This window comes from Alosa sapidissima, chromosome 1 (genome assembly GCF_018492685.1).
Source record: "Alosa sapidissima isolate fAloSap1 chromosome 1, fAloSap1.pri, whole genome shotgun sequence".
Taxonomy (NCBI): domain Eukaryota; kingdom Metazoa; phylum Chordata; class Actinopteri; order Clupeiformes; family Clupeidae; genus Alosa; species Alosa sapidissima.
Genome location: NC_055957.1, coordinates 13385550 through 13408439, shown reverse-complemented (window position 1 = coordinate 13408439; position 22890 = coordinate 13385550). Strand labels below are relative to the sequence as shown.

Below are 22890 nucleotides of genomic sequence, written 5' to 3'. Positions count from 1 at the left end.
GTGGCAGTGCAGAACATGTGCTCATGCTCCTGTTTCAATTGAGCAAAGCTGAATGGCTTTAGTTCATGCCGTTCATGCTGTACGTGCTTGTGCTCTTGCGAGACAGCCCAAGGTCCAGGAAAGGATGGAAAGAATATTGTGTTCAAAGTCCATGATTACTTCAGTGCCCTGACCCAGTTCAGTTTAATAAATACCTTAGACCAGGGATTCCCAAACTGTGGTACGCGAGCTGCCACTAGGGGGTAAGCAAGATGAAAAGGGCAATGTCGGAAAGGTATTAAAAATGATTAATTAATTAATAATCGAATGAATTCATAAATAATAAATAATTTTGAATCGGGTTATAATGATATGGAAACGTGAAATTAAAGGAAATCATTTGTTAACTCTATAGCAGGCTATGTTTTCATTAAAAAAATAAGCTACCCACAATGCATGTGATTTCCTGCGGGCAGCCAGAATATCTGGCACGTTAGTTTTGTGGAAGTATAGGCTATAGCAAACATGGAAAACTGGCTAAAAACAGGGACACTGTCCAAAAGGACCAATTAAAGGGATCGAAGAATAGAAGCGAGAGAAACAGAGCAGGAGACAGGTACTGATCTCTGTTTTCTTAGCGTGACGGCTCATAGACTGATTTTGTTATTTGTTATCATGTAGGGCGGCTAATTAAACATGATGCCAGGAATGCGTGAAATAGAATGTGTTACTTTTCGGATGGTGGGGGTACGCGAGCCGAGTCAGGATCTAAAAGGTGGTCCGTGGGGAAAAAAAGTTTGGGAACCGCTGCCTTAGACCCAATGCAGGATGAAACAGCTGTCTAGTTGTCACATGTAGTCTATATTACTGTTAATGTTATTAAACTGTCCTTCTCCAAGTAATATTGCATACGTGCATCTATTGACCTACTTATGCCTGTCTAATGATGCACAATCACACATGAGGCTCATAGGAACGGACCGAATAATTCGTTTTGATGATGAGATTTCAGTTGTATTTTCATCCTTTCCCTCTACAACTAGCTCAGCTCTGTTCGCCGTGATCGTCGTGTTGCAGGTCAAAAAAGCTAATTTGTCCCTGGCCAAATGGTAAAAAAAAAATGAATCAACTTTTCTAATATTGATGTTTTACTCGAATAGATAAAAGGTTCACAGGCTCAAAGCCCCACAGGTAAACACCCGCATCACTCACTCTGTCACAAAGATAAACACACACACACAGACACACACACACACACATAGACACACACACACACACACACACACACACACACACACACAGACACACACACACACACACACACACACACACATTCCTCTCTCACACTTCCATACACATACACATCACACCTTTTTTTCTTTCTCTGTCTTACAGAAATACACTTACACATACTGTACAGTACACACACACTCACATGCACACACATTCAATGATAGCAGAGGATGTCAGGAAGCCTCCCTGCTATGAATGGCCATATCTGGGAGGGCAAACAAACATGGGGGAGGCGTCCTGCTGCTCTCTGTCCTGTCTGACTCCACTCCTCTCCTATCCCCTGATGGACGACCACAAAGTGAACCACTTTCACTCCCAGAACTGGGTCAGCACATCTCCAGCCCAAAAGCTGTGTGTGTGTGTGCGTGTGTGTGTGTGTGTGTGTGTGCGCGTGCATGCTTGTATTGCTGTGCATGTCTCCCAAGGGCACACATTATAAGTTCTGTTTATACTGGACATGCCTAGACGGATCTACATGTATATAGGTGTTATTTAGGTAGCCTTGTGACTTCTGCTTGTGCGTATTGCCTTCCCACCAAACACCTGTACATCTCATTCAATAGCTGTGAGTAGCTGGTGTTATGATGATGTTAAGCTAAGCTGCCAGACCATGTACACACATGATTTTTTTTTTGTGATTACAGTTTTTCTCGATCGTTTTGATACCTGTGTCAACTCTGAAATCACAAATCACACTCTCAAAACAGTTAACACCCGTGTCTGAACAAAAGCACTCTGGACAAAATGACACATTTTGCTGGCAAAAGGCTGTTACTCTCTCAAAACACTTAAAACATGCAGCAAAAGCAAATCTTGCCTTCAAGCACTACAACTTGTTGCCAATTAAAAATCACTCTTTAATCAATCATTACACACTAGACAACAAAATGCAAAATCTAGTTCTCAAAATGAGCATTTTTGCTATGTTTGTTCCATTACTTTCTCATTTTTCTGGTAGGCCTATCAGAAAAAAACTGTGAAAAGACAAAATGTACTGAATAAAAAAATAATTTATTCATTCCTCCCAAGATGTAACTGCCATTGACATGTAAGACATACAGTAAATACCTAGCAAGATACAGTAAATTTCATTGAACTACAACTTGTCATTTTTCATCGAAATAGACCTACAGTAAACACTGTTTTCTCCACCAAATAGGCAATACAGTACTTTGTCTAAATGTGCATTAGATCCATACTTGCAAATAGCAACACAGAACAGACATCTCTTATGTATAATGAATGATTGCTGATTGAAGAATTGTGCAAAGGAGTTTCACACAGGTGTATCAGAGATTCAGACTTATGCAAGGAATCTATACCACCTGTGAAAAGATGTTTGACTTTTGTTTAGCATGGGAAAACCAATAGAGTTTGGGGCTTTTGAATGACACCTGTGTTAACTGTTTTGCAAAAGGGTGTGAGAAATGTGTGAACCCAATGAAAATGTGTGAACACATTCGCAAGAGATGACTTCTGCTGTGCAAAGAATGTAGTCATGAAGATCAAGTGGGTTCCAGTTTACTTAAGCAGGTAAAAGCAATCGAGGAAAACTGTAAGTTTTTTATTCACATTTTCTGCAAAAATGGTACAAACAGTAAACGCAACATACTTAAAATAACGAAAAGGAGGAAAAAAAATAATAAATAAATAATAATAAAAAATACATAAAATAACCAAAAGGGCAGATCAAACAATAGACAAAAAGTAAGCAAATATTAATAAAGCGATATTTTCAATTGCAAAGTGTTTTTAATAGATAGGTAGAGTCCCTTCCATGCATTTACTGTGGATAAGCTAGCTTTATTCAGTCTAGCAGTAGTCTCTTCTAATACTGCAATATTAAGCAAAGAATTAGTCCAGTAGCATTTGAGGTTTGTATCTGGTTTAAATCACAACTGAAGGATTGATTTTTTTGGCAGCAAATGCCATATGCTTTTCCCGTAAAGGGAGCTCAAGTGAAGAATCATCATTCAATAAACAGAAACAAGGATCTAGTACAAGATTACTATCAAGGAATTTAGACAGCATATGAATAACATACTTCCAGAATTTAGCTATGGTGGGACAATCCCAAAACATGTGAAGAAAGGTGCCTGTGGAATTTTGGCATAGAGTGCAGTGTGGGCTCTGAGAGAGATTCATTTGAAAATGTCTGTAAGGTGTTGCATAGGCTCTATGGATTACCTTATAGTGGATTAATTGATGTGCTAAACATTTTGATGTCAGTGGTAGGTTAGTCCATACATTTTCCCAGTTGGGCTGGACACCCATCAATCTCAGCTCCCTTTCCCATATTGACATAATAGGAAGTGATTTCATGGAGCCTACTAATAGAAGATTCTGGGCTCTATTTTAATGGTCTGAAACGGAAGTGTCTTTGCGCAAAACGCAAGTGACTTTGTGGGCGGATCTTGGGCGCTGATGCTATTTTACCGGCGAGATAATTGACTCTTGCGCCCGACGCAAATCTAAAATGGGGTGGTCTGAAGTAGCTACATTAATCATGGGTGTGGTTTGGGCGTAACGTGCAATAAACCAATCAGAGCGTCATCTCACATTCCCTTTAACAACAGGCGCTTGTTCCATAGCTGATTGCTATTACTATCTCCTGGTATGCAAACTGTAATGGGTCTAGTGCATGGCGTACCTATGCTCAGACCCCAGGTACGCCATGCACTAGACCCGTTACAGTTTGCATACCAGGAGAAAGTGGGCGTGGACGATGCCATCACTTATCTTCTACACAGGACACATTCTCACCTAGACAAGGGGAAAAGTGCTGTGAGAATCATGTTCTTTGATTTCTCAAGTGCTTTTAACACCATCCAACCCCTCAGACTGGGAGACAAGCTCTTGCAGATGGGTGTGGACGCTCACCTGGTAACCTGGATTACAGACTACCTGATCGAGCGACCACAGTTCGTCAGACTGAAGAACTGTCTCTCTGACACTGTGATCAGCAGCACCGGAGCGCCACAGGGAACTGTGCTCTCCCCAGTCCTGTTCACCCTGTACACATCTGACTTCTGCTACAACACCGAGTCATGCCACATGCAGAAGTTTTCTGACGATACTGCAATTGTGGGGTGTATCAGTGACGAGCAAGAGGAGGAGTACAGGAGCCTGGTGGAGGACTTTGTGCAATGGTGCAAACTCAATCACCTTCAACTCAACACTTCAAAGACCAAGGGGATGGTGGTGGATTTCCGCAGGTCTAAGCCCGCTTTGCTACCAGTCTCCATTGATGGGGTCAATGTGGAGGTGGTAAGCACCTACAAGTATCTGGGTCTCAACCTGGACAATAAACTGGACTGGTCAGCCAACACTGATGCACTCTACAATAAAGGGCGGAGCAGGCTGTACTTCCTGAGGAGGCTGCGGTCCTTCAAAGTGTGCAGCAAGCTCCTCAGGATGTTCTACCAGTCTGTTGTGGCCAGCGTCCTCTTCTATGCAGTGGTATGCTGGGGAGGAAGCACAAAGAAGAAGGATGCTGGGCGACTTGACAGGCTGGTAAGGAAGGCTGGCTCTGTAGTGGGAGCTGAACTGGAGTGCATCACTTCAATATCTGACAAAAGGACCCTGAACAAACTGATCAACATCTTGGACAATGAATGCCATCCACTCTACAGCACTATTAAAAGCAAAAGAGCTTGATCAGCTGGAGACTTTGCTCACTGCCATGCACAACTGAAAGGCTGAGGAAGTCATTTGTCCCCAGGGCCATTGAACTGTTTAATGCTTCACTAAAGGGAAGAGGAGAGATAGACTTCTCTGCTTAGTCTGTCTGCCTCTCCACCCTCTCCATGTTTGAGTACTGACTGCCCACTACTGTTTTACTACTGTTTTACTAATGTCCACAGCCTAATGTTTTTACTACTGTTTTCCTGCTACACGGTTTTTCATGCTATATTAGCACACATGATCAATGGCTTCTGCTACAATACTGAATGGCTGTAACCCTATTACCTCAACCTGTTCTTGCACTGACATAGTTTTTTATATTACCTTGTCTACATTATACTTTACTCTCCTATTTGTCCATATTATTTATGCTGGTCTCTAGACCTTACTCTTGGACTGTTGGACTATTGTTGGACTATTTTTTGTACCTTCACCATGACACTCACTCTCTTGAGCACCTTACCATGCACACAGAACTACAGGACTACTGTTGGACTACTTTTTGCACCTTCACCATGACACTCACTCTCTTGAGCACCTCACCATGCACACAGAACTACAGGCCCTGTCACTACAAGCGTCTCATGCTTGATCACCCTCAAGCACACTGGATGTTTTACATTTAATTTCTTATCTCCTACTGTCTCTATTGTACAGTGGAGTTTGTTTATATGTTTATACTTATATTTACCATTTCTGCTGTAAGTGCATGTTGTGTGTGATGTATGTATGCTACTGAGACCCCCTGAATTTCCCCTTGGGGATTAATAAAGTATCTATCTATCTATCTATCTATCTATCTATCTATCTATTATATCTATCTATCTATCTATCTATTATGGTGGCGTATTTGCCAGGCGCAGCCAGGAGCGCTCACAGCGCTATAAGCACTGTTCAGTTGGGAACAGTTAGCTATTGACTTTTCCTCTTGACAAAATGTAATGCAGAATTGTCACAAAGACATACTTTCCGATGTTTTGGAATTTATGTCATCAACACATCCGTGATTGGTGAAAATGTGTACGCTAGATTTATGCCCATTTTTTCACATCTTAATGGACACCACACTGATTTCCCTTGAGTGGTAATTTTTTTCTTTGAAATTATGTATGGTTTAGAGAACTACGATGTATAGATGAGAGGAGCGAAGTGTGCGTTGCGCAGCACAGGCGGCCAAGCAAGGGCTCCTTACCATCAGGCAACTCAACAACGAGAAACAGTTTCCAAGTTGACCTAACTTTCAACTCTGCACAGTATCCCATTAACTGCATGACAGTAGGCTATTTACAACTCAAGACTTCAAGGCCATCATGGATATAAAACGTTTTTTGAAAATAACGAAAGGATGGAGGGAACATAACAAAGCTTGGAGTTATTTCAGATGGGCTACAACAAGTTAGGCAAAATGATGGTGCTTAAAACCTTAGCGCAGCTGGAATAATGCTTAGGCTGATGTTAAAGCGCACGCGATGTTTAAAGCCATACACGGTAAATTGGAACACAAGTAAAGGTAACTTTAGCCTTTATAGGGCTGTATAAAGTTGTCCAAATTAATAGGTCATAATTAGGCGTTGTTGTAGTAAAGATATTGCATGTAGATGTTGTACTATATAGGCTACTAAATTTTTAGGTCACCAATGCACGAAAACTGGGAAATGGACAAATATTATCAAGGCTTTGAATGTTTCCGTCTGTGCACGGAGTTGTCTGTAGATAGGTGTGCAACGCATTCATTCATGCAGGCCTGTGGTCATGCATGCGCCCTTAAAATAGCATCTGCATTTGCGCCACAGACTTTAGACCAGGGAGTTCCTGGTCTGTGGCGGAATTGTTTTCTGAAACTGCAAAATATCAACAGTGAACGTTTGCGCCGGAACACGCCCCGTCTTTTCACTGAACCGCCCCTGTGGGCGCAATCGAATTCCCTAATTTACAGGCAAGTACCTGTGGAGGGAAAATTCCAAGATGCGCTGACTGCAAAATAGGAAAGACAAAAGCGTGAGTATACAAAGTCAATTTCGCTGGGACGCAAGATAGAGCCCTATATAGCTTTGTGACCAGGCCTCGAGAGCCATTGTTGGGGTCAACATGAGTGGACAGGAGATGAGGACTTAATGAATGGCAGGGTACTCCATACACCCGCATCGCTGACCTCAGCTGGAGATACAGAAAATAGGAAAAGCCTGGTAATTCATACTGAGCTTGAATGCCTTGGAATGTGCACAGCGTGCCATTGTCGCAAATATCACTAAGTTTATGAATGCCTTTTGATGCCCAGGTGGAGGAAGTAAAAGGTTGGCCACCTGACAACAAACAAGGGTTGTTCCATAAAGGAGAGGACAAAGTACTGTAAATTTGGGCCTCCTAATATCTTTTCAGCATTGTGCCAAGCTCTCAAAGTAGTGGAAATGATCAATGTACACACATGATATCAATGTACACGCATGCTGCACAGTGATGGTGTAATGCACACACACCAGAGACACGTGAGAGGTCCACTTCAGAGGCAAGCTCTGTATTTGGCTGCAGGGAAGTGAAGCAGACCAAAAACTCTCAACTCTCATGTCTGATTTCTGAAATGCAGAAATCAGACTTTTCAAAGCCTACTGTCGTGTGTGTGTGTGTGTGTGTCCGTAAAATCTATTCTATTTCGGGCGCAAGCCTGTTTTGGTGACAGTTTTGGTGGCTGTTTTAGTGAATACTGTGACAGCTATTTCAGTGTCACTTCACCTCACCGCATTATTGTCTGCCTTTTGTGTGTTTCGAGTTCAGCTTGACAGCCCTTCATATGTGCCTTTTGTAGAGGCATTCCCATTTTCTTCTCCATTTGGAGCTGTCAATTAACCTGGCAGGTGGGACCATTGCCTAATACACAGGATGAATGAGACATGCAAGTCTGCTTCTGCTTCAGAGCCACATAACATGCCTGAAAGTACATTGTCTGGCACCTTTATTACATTGACTGAGGTGTGTATAGAAAACAGCGCATCTGGAACGTAGCATAGAAGCACCTTGTGACAGAGAGATGTGTTTTTGTACTGAAATAAGCTAAACTAAAAGCTGAAATAAGGCTTTTTTTCTCTGCACTGGCACAGGAGCTTTCAGTGACCTCTCACCCTGGTCTTTTTGCAGGCTTGAGATTGTCTCTGAGTCTTCCATTCAGCACCTCTCTCTTTGTCATGAGAGAATAGGGATCTTCTTGCATTTCTTCTTCTTCTTCTTCTTCTTCTTCTTCGGAAGATTGGGCTTCCATCCGTCTCCATCGCTCTTTCTCTGTCTCTCTCAGCTCTCTGAAGAGGGAGCTAAAAGTGTGTTGTCAAGCAGTCAGGCCCTGGAGTGGCGAGTGGAACCGCTTTCCAGGCGATCCATCAGAGATCTCCAGACAGCATTCTGTCACCACGCAAATCAGCAACAGTATGCATACACCGGGAATGTGCAGACTGCTCCGACTGCTCCAAATACGTTTTCTGGGAGCTGAAAGTAGTTCAATTGATTGAGTCACAGCTTTTAATTAGTATTCAGCCCAGCACCCAACCATCCTGGGGCCATATGTATCTGTCGCACTGTAGTAGATAGCATAGGCAATTTACAAAGCCATCAAAACATACATGGCAAAAGGGGATTATTTCAGATGGATTTGTCTTCAGCTTCACCAAGGGTGATACCATCAATGTTATGGCTTCTCTGTCAAGAGCAATATCTAGATTTTGGGTGGATGTGCATTTATTGGCTCAAATAAATTGTGACCTTTATATTATGAGATTATATAAATGATTGATAGGCAAAATATAATTTCAAAATGAATCCCAATTCTCATTACTTGATTCCATCTCAGCCAACCAATCATAATAATGTGCAAATATTCATATCAATAACTGAAATAGACAACAAACGAAACCCAATGCCATCATGAAACTGTGATACTTTTAACCAAACAAACAATTGAAATGCAATGTCATTGTCAACATTGTTATTTCCACATTACTTGAACATGTTACGTAGTGTGGATCTGATTTTTAACTCATCTCTAACTTGTGTTTGAAAAACTGCTGAGTGCTAGAGAAAGAATGGAAACAGTGTAGGCCTTCCGTGGAAACAGTGCTAAACTGGGCCAGTAGTCTAGAGGCCAGAGCTGTGTCACTGGGAAAGAAGTCATCATGTGTTATATACCGCAGTGTAACATTCACACTTATTCAACATATATGTGTGCTTGTTTTAAATGGCTCTGGCTCTGGGCTCTTTGACTTGGATATAAGCATGAACCTGTAGATAAAGTTTAACTTCCTGATAACCATTGTTGCAGCATTGTTGATGCAAATTAACTCTTAATCTACACACCGCTATATCATGACATTTCAGTGATTTATCAGTGATTATACAGTACACAGGAGGGATATATTATGTAGTGAAATATCAGAAGCAAGACCAACTGTTGCTTAAATGTTAAAATGTGCATTTTAAACGTCTGCAAGCTTTTGATATCAAAGCTAACCCTATTTCTACAGATTGAAATGACAATGACAAATGACAATTACAAATTGCATCCAATCAATCCGAATCCGAACAAAGCAGGCACGTGCAGCCAGGACAATTGAGTTGGATTTTATTGCAATTAAATGTATTAAATCAGGGGTCTCAAACACCCGGCCCGCGGGCCAAATCCGGCCCGCGTCCTGCCCAATTCTGGCCCGCGACGTATGACAAAATAATAATGTAATCTGGCCCTTGAGGCTATTAATTGCGACAAACAACGATACTGATTAAAATAGACGATAGATCCAGGTACGGGGACAAATCTCATTTGTAGGCCTACTCTGCTCCACTATGTGCAAGACATCCAGAGCTTGATTCAAACCCAAAATCGCTACGCAAAGTTTTCAGGAAATACTTGTATTACACGCGAGAAACACAAAGACGTGCATTTGTAATGACGCGGAAGCGATGCAGGCCTTAGTGTTGCAGAAATTGAAGCTGAAATTAAGCAGAAATAGCCAGGCCTACACCAAATGTTGAAAAACGTTCACGTGTGATGAAGTCTTAGGTAAGCTTATTCACCTATTCTAATTCTGAAGGAGAATATCCTTTTGGAGATTATGATCGATCGTCTATGACAGTGATAGTCACGGTGCGTCTGTGAATGGAGATGCGTGTATACAACGGTGTCCACTAAGCATACCATGCTTGTTTCGACCCTCTGCCCAACATAGCTTGGAGGTTGCAGTGGTAATCGTGATGATAGTGTCCGTAATGGATGTGGTACAGACAGCAGGGCTAGTAGAAATAGGGCTCTAAAGAACTACAAAGTCACCCGCAATATGATGCGAACTTCTGGGTACTGCAGATTACCCGCGATAGGAACTGTTTGACCAGAATACTTTATTGTAGGCCTATATTGTAGTAATCTATTACTAAACCACAACATCTTAGGTGTTGGTATACATCTTAGGTGTTTTTCTGTTAATTTGTTATGTGGGTAATATGAAAAAAGGAAAGTAAACCTGCTTACATATGTTCATCCAGTATTTACTGAAAGGTGCATAATTTGAGGTGCTTGCCATCCAGTGACAAATTAGATGGATAAATTTACCCCCTTCATAAACTTTTGTTTTACTCAAAGATTTTTACATTTACAGTATAACTTTATCTCTGACCACTTTCAAGCCATGGCCTTTTAAATTTTTATATAAAAATCCAATGGTGTTGCTTTCTTAACCCTGATGCCTAGTTTGCCAGGTTTAAAAAAGTTATGAGAGGAAATATTTTTATTTGGTGTGAAACACACACACATACCTGTTTTTTTTATGTTTTTCATTTATTTTATAATTTGTATTAATATTTATTTTATCATTATTTTATTTATAAGCTAAGGTTGCTAGCACAGGTGTCTAAAACTAGATAAAAACACTTGCACTTTCTGTTTGCAGTTTTGTGTGGTATTTGAAAAAAAGAACATTGCATTTTCAGAAATAGCCGGCCCTCCAATCAGATGACGTTGGCAGAATTGGCCCCCAGCTCATTTGAGTTTGAGACCCCTGTATTAAATTCATGGTTTCATTAAATTCAATTAATCTAACCTAGGAATCCATGCTGGATCATCATGCACTATATTTGTATTATTCTAACGTCTTCAATGAAGCCGGAGTCAATAATGAATCTCATAAAAGTAATGCTCTGATGTCAGAAGGAATAAATAGAAACAGAGGTCTGTTTTCCCATTAGACTTCACTGCCCTGAAGACACCCAACCTCAGCAATAAGGGTTGGAAGAGAATTGATTGAGTGATGGCATTGGACTCTCTCCCACGCTCTCTTGCAATGTGTCAGCATGGAGGAAATCTATGGTTGGCCCTGACACACCATCCTATACCTCTGACCACCAAGGCTGGCTGCCAAGGGTTCAAAGCGAGTCTGAGAAAGACCAAAAGAGACCGTCGGACCAAAAGATAGAAGGAGAAGAAAGGGCAGAGGGAGATCTCATTTGTGAATCCTCAGTCTGAGATTTAGTGGAGAAAAATTTGGATCAGTCAGAAGAAAAACATTTTTTTTTTCAGCCTGTCCCTTTTGGCAGCTATGGGGGCTGGTGTGCGCAGCATGGCCGTAGAACTGAGAAACAAATTTGAGGATCACATTCATGTATCCTCCAACACGGAGTGGAATCTATTCCTCCATCTCTCTCTTGAACGCTGCAAATTTTAGTCCATCACCACCGTCAAAGATGCACTGCCCTGCTGGGGAGCTCGATCGTCAGTGTTGGGTAGATGACTCAGGCTCCATCAGGCCATGAGGCTGCTGTTTGCCTCCGCCACAAGCAATAAAGCCTTTAAAAAGCACTTAATCTGATGCAGCGAGTCCGCTGCCCATTACTCGATCCGTCAGTTCTTTTATGCTCTTTTGGATGGATACATTTACTCTCTTTGAAACCATGGTAACAATGCTTCCCGATGCTCCGAGGCAGTGGCTTTATTCCACATCCTGTTATGTGGCACTCCGGACACAATGAGGTTGACAGAATGAAAAGAGAAGCTCAAAGCTTACATTTCCTTAACTTCCTCAGGCCTTTAAACGTTGGATATACATGCAATATTTTTGTTGCTATTCCTTTAAATTCCCAAGCTTACCTGACGCTGGGTAGCTTAACTAATCCGGAGTAGCTTATTATTCAAACTGATTGTTATGGTTAAGGAGCGGAAGATAAAAGCATGGCACAAGGAAATGCAGACAAAGACACTATCAAATGTCTGTTCCTGGGGGGTATTGGGGAGATGGGTGGGGGGGGGGCAATTTGATCTTCCTCAAACATGCCAACCCTTCTGTTCGCATTCCAAAGATAGCAAGCAGTGCATCGTTGCCATCCTACTTTTCAAAATTGCACAATCTTGCGCCTCTTTGCTGTATCTGACTACCGAGCTTTAAACAGTGTAGTGCTACACTAAATGATTGATTTATGGAATTTAATCAGATGCCTTCTGTGGCTGGCAGAAATGGCAGATAGGCACAGGTATGATTCTGCCAATTCCATCTCTCAATCTCTCAGCCTGTTGGGAACGCGAGCAGTCGGAATTAATGAGCAAAGAGAAGGACTGTGATCCCCCAGGTTTGGGTTAATTCAACCACAGGGTGATGCACAGGGGAAGCGAGGAGCTGGAATATAGAGGTGGACCGTGGGAGAGTGGAGAGAGAGAGAGAGAGAGAGAGAGAGAGAAAAGACAGATGCGGAGAGAAAGAGATAGAGAGAGAATTTGTGGGAGAATTCGGTGGATTTTCTGTAAGTATGCTAGGCAGGCTCAGACTCTGAGGCGGTTCACTCTGAGGTATCATTCAGCACCACATTCCTCTTCTAAACCCCCTGCCCTGATCCAACTATCTGTGACTGATGCATAAATTTGATTATCAGAAGTGTCTATCACAGAAGCCTGAGCAAACTTTCAAGCTAATATTAATCACACCCTGGCAGGTACTTACTCAAAGTGGTGAGTTCTGCTCATGTTTTGACAATGAAGTGTACCTACAGAGTGCATAATAATGCATGTTGGGTAATGTGGTGGCAAATTAATTAATCACTGTTAGATGTTTAATTCATAGTGGTCTTATGGGGAAGGCACATATAAATTGTTCACACCTAACACCTAATGCTTAGTGCATAAGTGACGTTTGCCAAAAGATAGCTCACTGTGTAATAGCTGCTATCCTGGCAAGACATGGTGGAATCAATTATGGATTTTAGTTTTGGAGTGACTTTGTTTTTTTATTAGTGAAATGCAAGAGATTTTGAAGGATTCCTCTTTCAAAAAGGATGAGGTGACCATGACCGAATCCATTTGGCTTCTCAGCAGTATGCTTAATGAAAACTAGCATTTTAAGACAGAGGGACTGGGCCATGAATGGAGACGAACAATTATTTTTTTCCCCACAATTACTCCCCGACCCATAACGCTCTCATTCACTTTGCTTCTGCAAAAGCACAATTAATCTCCATTTATTTCTAAATTGAATGGCACTATTTTTCACCGAAACGATTTTTGCATGAGAAATCCCAGAAACATTAAGGCACATGCATTTTCATTAACTTAACATTTTTCAACATTACCCAGTCATTTCAGAGATGGCTTATAACTCTGAATGCCTTTTTCTCCATTCAGCACTTCAGTTTTGCATTTCAAATGATTTGCTAGTCATTATTATGAGGAGACAGCATGACTTTTACAAATTCTAAGCCTTTACATAGTAGTGAAATAATTCAGATTTTTTATTGCCTTTTATGCCCTGAAGTTAACTCAGCAAAGTCCCACAAAACTCAAGAAAGCCAAGCATGCTCAGAATATAAAATTCCATAATGTTCTTGTTAGCATCAAGAGTATCTTTGCTATCACATTAAATAGAGAAGATTCTCTAACCAGGATTCTTTTCAAATCAGACATACAGATAAGGTATAAAACACATGCATGTGCCTGCAGGCCAGTTGTTGGCTCATTAAGTCATCCAGTCAATAAAAACATGGGACATGTCGGGGCTGACCATAATGAGCTCGCACAGGATGACAGAGAGGCCTTTCAGGCTGATCTCATCACACCATTGGCTTGTTGTGTCTGGTTAGCAGTGTACAGGGTGATGAGCCAGGGTGAAATAACCAAACAAAGCACTCATTAGTAGGCCACTGTGCCTCATCACTCATGATAAAATACACATTTAGTTGTGATATTTTAGACCCAGGTGAACGCAGGCAATCAACTTCAATATGAAGACAGGGCGATTTATAATGATCGGTAAATGCCTGCGCTGGGGCTGAGGAGAGAGAGAGAGAAAAAAAGTGTCAACAAAATGATAAAATGCATTGTGGGGAATATTCTATATTCTAAGTGGCTGTCAGAGTAATTGTGTGCCTGCTCAGTTGTGGAGCAAGTTTAAGAGTGAGACTCGGAGAGACCTCTACTGCAGGACGCTCTGGCAGCGCTGCAAGGGTGGGATTCAGCTGGGGGAGATGCACTGTTCATTTGTTGTGAGTAATAGCCGCGTTTTTAAGAGTTGCACTTCTTCCACTGCCGTGTCTAAACAAAAACAGCGAAACAAGCCCAAACAAGCCCTGATTCTGAGCAACGTTTTCTGTGAGTACAAGTTTTATGGACCCCCCCCCCCCCACACACACACACACACCCCACCACCACCCTCGCAAAAGCATTTTTATTTAAAAAAAACTATCTTTCTTGAGAGGGAAAAAGAAGTGAGGTGAAAGAGGAAAAAGAAAAAGGGTGAAAGGAGTTTCTCGTGACAGGTGATATATGGTTACGGCCCGCGAATCTATCTCCTGCATCAACAAATCGGAAATGGGATCTCCGCACGATAACAAATTGCAGGGAGCACACCATGATTCACCAGCGGCATGAAAGTGCCCGTGCGCTCTCCCACCCACCAGCGCACACGGCGGTGGCACAGCATGGCGCCCCCTCAGAGGCTGCCGCCGCCACGTTTGGCAAAGGCACACGTGCGGTATGTGTGAGCAGAAGCACAGTAGTGATGACCCCTCCCAACAGTGCATATCAGTGGAGCAATGGGTGTGGACCCCGCCGCTGATGAGACTTGGATTGGAAAGCCATGTAACTCTTCTACATATCTGTCAGCGATCAGTAAATCCTGAATGCAGGAGTTAAGCTTATAGCTTCCATATTATGGCTCTCTATGGTTCTCTATGCTCCCGCTGAACTCAGCTTCCCCCCTATTCCGAGTTCATACACAAGTGGAAACATTACACTGGTCCCGGCGGCACAGCTGTGCAACACTGAGACGCGTCCAGATGATGATGCCTTGGTGGGGTGTCTCAAATTGGCGCAGTGCTCAGACTGATGTGGTTGTGGGGCCACGCTGCAGAGGAAATGTGGGGGCTGCAGCTGCTCTGTCATTTTTTTGAACTCTTTCTCTTTCACTCTCTCTGTCTTTATCATTTTTACAGTTTTTTTCTCTTTTTTTGAATACTTTCTCCATGCCTCCCTTTCCCTCACTGTTATTTCCCCATTATTCTCTCTCTCTCTCTCTGTCTCTCTCTCTCTCTGTCTCTCTCTCTCCATATAACCACGGGCATGGCTATGGGGCTGCTGTGAGGATTCAGGGAGAGTGAATCACAGCCTGTCCCACCGCCTCACAGCAGAACAGTGCTCAGTGTTTAATAAAATCACACTTCAGTGGAATGGGCCAGAAAAGTAAACAAACTACTGTAATTATGGGATGGAAATGGCAAGGGCCAGTAGCTGCCAGTGCACGGCATGCTGATGGGATGCGTTGGGTTTATGTGTCCCTAGCTGCAGGTGAAGAAGTCATCCTAGGGAGGAGAGGGGGAGCTGGGATGTACTCTCTCTTTCTCTCTCTCTTTCTGTCTTTTCATGTGGAGGGAAGCTGTGTGTTTGCCATTCCAAGCTCATGTTCCTTTAATCATGCGTCTCTTTTTGCTCCTGGTCTCTGAACACAAAAAGCATGTGTGTGTGTGTGTGCGTTTGTTTGTGTGTGTGTGAGAGAGAGAAAGAGAGAGAAAGAGAGATAAAAAGGAAGTGAAGGAAGGAGAAAAGGTGTAGAATGAACTCCACTGACGTTTCCCTTCTTCCATCTACAGGTGGTCTTGGCCTCCATTGCGGGGCTGGAGATTAAAGTGCAGCTGGGGGAGGACCTTCACCAGTGCCTCAGGTAAGATAGCGCGCTGTATCTCTCCCAAGGAAGCCAATCTGTTCTGCTCTCATCACACTGCCAGCTATCTGCTGTGTGTTCGACAGGTTGTTTTAATAGATGTTCAGAGCATGGCAAGTCCCACTGAGATCATAAAGCTTTTTACACAGTCATCCAGGAGAAGGCATTAATAATGCAGATATGGAGCATGTTTAGCATGACAATTATTTACTGTTGCTGTCATTTACCTTTGCACAATTTATTTCAGATTGTATTTATTGTGTCTGATATTTTTTTGAATGCATATGTGGTTTGTACTAGCCTGGTCCCGCCCGTCTAGTGTCCCCACTGTAACACCCACCAATGTACAGTAATAACTTTCCACCAACGTAAATAAACCACCAATGTAATAAAAATCGGCACAAAATCAGCACGTTTTAAACGTAATAATCCTACCAATGTAATAATTTCCCACCAACGTAATAACTGTTGCCTACTGCCAACGTAATAACCTAATTTCCCACCATGCAGGAAGTTATTACGTTGGTGGGAAGGTTAAAAAAATATTACATTAACTTCCCACCAAAGTCAAAGTCAATGTCTGCTTTATTGTCAATTTCTTCACATGCCCAGACATACAAAGAGATCGAAATTACGTTTCTCACTATCCCACGGTGAAAACAAGACATATTTTATCAATTAAGTCCACAGACAAACATAACATTCAAGTAAACAATAAAAAGTAAATAAGAAGGCAAATAAGAAGGCACCAATGTAATAAATCACTGATTTAGTGATATTATATCTGTTTTATCAGTTGTAAGGGTATAGTTGTCAATAATTGTCCCCATCTAAACCAACTCATGACCATAAAACTTTATACCCCCCCCCCCCATCCTTTACTTATAGCTCAACTTATCATTCATCACCTTTACTAGGACCCAAGCAAAGCTACATGGACACCCCTTGTGATCTTTTGTTATATTTCATTTAATGGAAAATTCCGGTATTTAGCACTTTGAGTCCCTTTTCTGGTTTGTTTTGAATGAACTAGAGTGGTGGACACCGAAATTTTGACGATTAGTCTTGTCTCGACTTTTCTGAATTGTTTTGAATCGCCTTTGACTACTCAGAGTGGCTGCCAACAGGCATACTTAAACATGTCCTAAAACAACCCTTAACGTTCGTTTTCAAAACTGTGCAACTCATCGATTGGTTAGTGGTGTTCGTTGATATTCCAAAACAAGTAGCGTAGCGAAATACAGTTTCTGTCGTGTTTTATTTGGCATTTTGTAAAATCCCATTGATTTCTGTTGGAAGACTCATTGCACGTTGATATTACTGCGCCACCGTCTATGCTTCAGGTTCAAATATTGAGCGGAAGTTTATACGCGGTTGTGAGGTGTCTGAAAAAATAGTTACAAAATAGAAAAAAAAAACGGCTGGAAATCATACATTGCGCCGATATATTTGATTTTAATAATCAACGAAAACCACTAACCACTCGGTGAGTTGAGATTACAAGGGGTGTCCATGTAGCTTTGCTTGGGTCCTAGTAAAGGTGATGAATAATAAGTTGAGCTATAAGTAAAGGATGGGGGGATCGTTTGCATCTAAAGACGTACAAACGGAGATTTATGTGACGAGGCGGAGATTTTTAGTCAGTTCAAAAGATAGGAAGTGAGGAAGTGATTCGTTGCTGTTGTTAATAGTTCCGGGATTCTGATTGGCTAACATGGGCTTTAGCTTTTCGTTACACTGCCACTTACAGGTTTGTCATGTTCTTGAAGGCATATACCCGGGTTAGTGTAAAGGAAAACTTTTCTGAAAACTGACAGGTGTGCACTATGTTATTTTTTAAACGTAGCATAAGATGATGACATTTTTACCCTTACAACTATACTCTTACAACTGATAAAACATATATTATATCACTAAGTCAGTGATTTATTACATTGGTGGGAAGTTTATGTAATCATTTTTTAACCTTCCCACTAACGTAATAACTTCCTGCAATGGGAAATTGGTTTATTACGTTGGGAGTGGTCAATAGTTATTACGTTGGTGGGTAATTATTATGTTGGCAGGATTATTACGTTTAAAACATGCTGATTTTGTGCAGATTTTTTATTACGTTGGTGGTTTATTACGTTGGTGGGAAGTTATTATGTTGGTGGGTGTTACACCACACTTATTTTATTTTTACTGAGATAGTAGTCTGGCTCCTCTCAATGTGTTTACATTTCGGTTAGCCACCAGGATGGAGGGCCAGCCAACAATGTGAGGGAATGATTGGAAGTGGCTGTGCTACGTAGCAACACCTGCCTGCAAACAGAGAAAACAATTGCAGTCGTAGAAATGTGTACATTTACACACCAAAGATAAATACTGTACATTGTTTCCTGACAACCAATGTGGTTTATTATCAGTTTGTAAAGGTTAGGTGAAGTAGGTATTGTTAGGGATCCCGGATCAATGTGATTGGTTAGGCTGGACAATGATTTCAAAGTTAACGCAAAGTTTTCGACCATTACAATAGTACCCAGACTCTATTCACAAGAGCAAACAAAGTAGTGAGTCTGGTGAAACTGGGCTATTGTCTACAACCGCATAAGACGTGCTTGTCATCACATCGCATGGTTTGCCGAATGGGGAGATATACGCTTTTTTTTTCACACTTTGCTCATTTGGTTCCCATGAGAACACCGGTACAGACAGGGGCTATCACTCTCGATTTCATGTGGTTTTCACAAATCCTTGTGTGTGTGAATGTTTGTTACATTGGTTTTGTATGTATTGGTCTATATTTGTTTGTGTATGTGTGAATCAAGCATCACACCCGATGATTTCGCATTGAGGCTTAGTGTGCCACGTGTACTGTATGTGTGTGTGTGTGTTTGTTTGTGTGAGCGTGCAAATGTGTGCACATGCTTGTCCCTGGGGGGATGGTGGCGGTGCATCCTTAATGTCTTAATGAAATGCTGATGGGGTATTGTTAATTGCAGCATGTAGCCTGGGAGTGAAGTGACAGCGCGCTGGGAGCCTTTGATCACCGATCTCCAATCGATGGGGATTAGGGTCGCTCCGGTGCGGCAGCAGCCTGATTGTGGTGACACCGTGGGGTCTCCCAGAGCCACCTCTAATTATGAGGGATTGAATTAACAGATAGCACAGTTCACAGTTCAGACGCACATGCCGAAGCTGGGACAATTATTTCAGGAGTTAATAATAATTCTCCTGTGCTGAGCGTCGGATTTTAGTAATCTACCCGTCTGTCTTTCTGTCTGTCTTTCTGTCTATTTCGGAGCGTGCCATGAGTTAATGAGGTAGATGGAGGTGCGTGGGTGGGGATAATCTGATGTTCTGTTCTGATCGTTTTCCTCGCTGAGAGCCTCCTGGGTGAAAGAGCAACAATCCACCCCACCACGATCTGCTTCAGAAAGGCTCAGCCTGCCGGCGGCCCGATCCAGGTCCAGCAGTCCGGAACAGAAAGCCTGCTGTGATACCTGATCAATCTGAAGTGATCTCTCGGCTTAATAATAGATGACTGAGAGGGATGAAGAGCCTGATACCTGTCCATTTCGACTCTCTGTTCCTGCTCAGAAACACGCTCACGTTGGGTGCAATCTGGAGGCCCGGCCTTGTCTTTTACCCGTCATGGATTTATTTTACAGCTTATCGGGGCAGACAGGTAACAAGCTGGCCATTGTGAGCAGCATGTGTGGCCTCACTGCAGAGGGTGAGATAATCTGTGTGTGTGTGTGTGTGTGTGTGTGTGTGTGTGTGTGTGTGTGTGTGTGTGTGTGGGAGGATTGCAAGTATTTGAAGTGCCTCTTTTTGGGCCTCTACAGAGAATAGCAGACTCCAGACTCCTGAATTAAAATCAGAATTACATTACCATGAGCAACCTCCCCAAAAGGTTGATCTCCAGTAACATGATTTGTTGTAGATGGAGCAGATTGTTGAGTCATCTACTTTGCTGTAGTAGATGACTCAATGTGTATGAAATCAGGTCCGAAGGAGCTATCGTTCTTTTTTCCTACTTTCTATTGCTGTCTGTCTCCCTCTCACTGGCACCCATACACACACATGTACACACACATGCACACACACATGCACACACACATACATTATACACACACTCAACCTCTCTCGCCTCTCTCCTGACCTTACATGTTTATTACCATCTTGACACATAAATCAAAAAGCACTGAAAATGACTAGTTTCAAATTCACTTTCACATCTGTCTCCTACATTGGTACAATGTCTAGTATCTCATTAACTGGTTCACAGCATTTTGTTCAAAGTTCTTTCCTTTCCTACCCCGTGAAGAGAACAAAGGAGCCGTTCCTCTTCAACATTTCCTTTTTTTAACGTGAGGCAGAACAATAACTGTCATTTTAGGGACGGAGGAAACCATAATTTCTGCACAATGAAGATGAAAAGAAAAGAGTAACTCGTGAAGAAGTTCATGTGGAGATTATTTTTCTGGAAGAGAGGAGGATTGGAGGAGTTGTTTGCCCAGAGGAGAAGGGAGGTATTACTGTCAAGCACAGGCTCTGACAGACTGTTTGATCTAATGCTTAGGTGGGATTTACTGTCAGGTATGCAAAGAAAGATTACGTGCCATGAGAAAATACAATTAAAACGACTCGGTTTTTGCTCGGAATCTCTCCTTGTATCCTCTGTGGTTAAGCTGGATGGATTCGCTCACTGCAAAGCAGACTGCAACTTTGTTGAAAGTCTGTAAATATGCTTTGATACGCCCCTGATATATATCTATTTTTTTTAAGTTGATGCCTTTTTGGCAGCCCATCAGGAGCGTATGTGGAAATAAATAATGCTGCGGACAACATCCTTCTAGTGTTCTCGCTGTTCTCGCTGAGAATGAAGTAAAATGAGTTTATACAAGTGAAATAAGAAGAGAAGACTGTGAAGGCTACACATTAAAATAGGTTCTCTCCAATGTCTCCATTCACAGTCTCCCACTTGAGGATGAGATCAGAGCTCATGAGAGAGAACAATTACTGTGACAGCTGAAAGGATGTTCTTTCTGCAGGGCTGAAATATGGAATTTGACTCAATTTTCAAGGAATCAAACGGACCCAAAATGCAATCCAGTGCGCGGCTGTCTCAGCCACTCTCTTATGGAACATGTAACGAGAGCAGAATATTAACGAGGCTATTTTGTGTCACTTTTCTGACAGTTCAGAAATGACAGTTCAGACTTTGTCAGTTGGAATGATGTGTAATCTTAAGAATCTGCTTTAGCCTTCAAATTGATCCATCCATTCAGTTAAAAATTAGTGATGTTGTTGTCTGCCACACAGGAGGCCAAAATAGCATTTAAGTGACCAAAAATCTGTGATAAGATGTAAACTACAGAACAACATTAATGCTGTTAACGTGTCTTCTGACTGTCTGATTGCTTTTTTGTATTTAATGCATACAGATAGTTTTTAACTCACTTATAATGTGGTTTTCTTAAGCTGAACTTTGAGCTTTCTGGATGTGAAGTGTACTTTATAAATTTGGCAGCCAATGTAATGAACCTAATTGACTGTTTGCGATTACAAATTTTAAAATGTTGCCCCGTGAAGCGGATAATGGGTAAAATTGTACTGGTCAGTCTTGCGTAATGTATTTAGAGTCCCGTGCCATTTATATTCTTCACTTGTTGACGTGATTGTAATTAAAATAAGGGGAGTTGAGAAAGCTAAACCAGCGAGCGCTGGGGAAGCTCAGTGGTTTTGCGGTGCCATGGTTTATTCATGTCACCTCTCGCTTTAGTCCACCTTGCCATAGTAGCAGTGGCGTTAAAGAGACTTTAAAATGTGCAGGGTCGCAGGTGCCCGCGACAAGCAGCAGCCAATGATCCTGAAAGACTATGCTATTTGGCAGCCACCATAGGGGCAATAAGAAAGGAATGGTAATGTTGTAGCAGTGGGTGTTCCACACAGGAAGGGTTGTGTGTGGCGCGGTGGTGATGGGAGGCGTGCCTGTGTCGAGGTGTTTGCCCATTAACCCGTACAAATGGAGGTTAGCCAGCGCATTCCCACGCCCACAGCTCTGCCAGCACCAGCCCGAGACTGGGCGGGGCTGGACGAAAGGCAGACGGCTCCTTATGCCACGGCTCGGGTCAGATCTAACGGGGGAGGCGGACGAGCGACAGAGATGGACAGAGGCCTCAGGGGACTGATAAGAACACTGAGCTGACAGCACAATCTCCCACTTCATCCTCTCTCTCTCTCCCTCTATCTCGTACCATCCCTCTCTCTCTAACTGTCTGTATGTTGCTCTTGCTCCCTCTATCTCTCTCTCTCTTTCTTTGGCTCCTACTGTCCGTCTGTCTCTCTGTCTGTCTGTCTGTCTGTCTCTCTCTCTTGCTCCCTCCCTCCCCCTCCCCCCCCCTCTCTCTCCCTCTCTCTCTCTCTCATGACATATCTCAAATGCAGTGGCACCAGACGCTTGCCACAGCCCTAACAGCGTTTGGCAGATGAGCCGTGGAGCCTGCTGAGCGCTGTAAAGACACTAGTGCCTGAGGCCAGTCACACTAAGCCCTCTGCAGGAGGAGCCTGGCTGTGCTGGATAGGGTAGCAGGCCCACATGTTGATTTAAAAAATCTGATGGTGTTTTACAAGAGGCGGAGGAGGCAGCTTGCAACCCTAGGGCTTTTTTTTTTTTTTGTATTTTGTTTTTCTTAACCTCCAATAAGTGAAGCTGATGAGGATATGCAGAGCAACTCCTCTGTGTTACGCCAGGGAAGTGTTCTTCCCCCCAGGGAGA

General features: G+C 42.5%; 1 protein-coding gene across 3 annotated transcripts in view; it reads left to right on the top strand.

The window, feature by feature from the left end:
- Nucleotides 1–22890, top strand: part of tnr (tenascin R (restrictin, janusin)) — a 109802-nt gene that overhangs the window by 39709 nt on the left and 47203 nt on the right. For all 3 annotated transcript variants that reach the window (XM_042104781.1, XM_042104785.1, XM_042104792.1), the window contains one exon: nucleotides 16054–16124. The gene's annotated coding sequence lies outside the window, so the exon portion shown is untranslated. The remainder of the gene's footprint in view (nucleotides 1–16053; nucleotides 16125–22890) is intronic.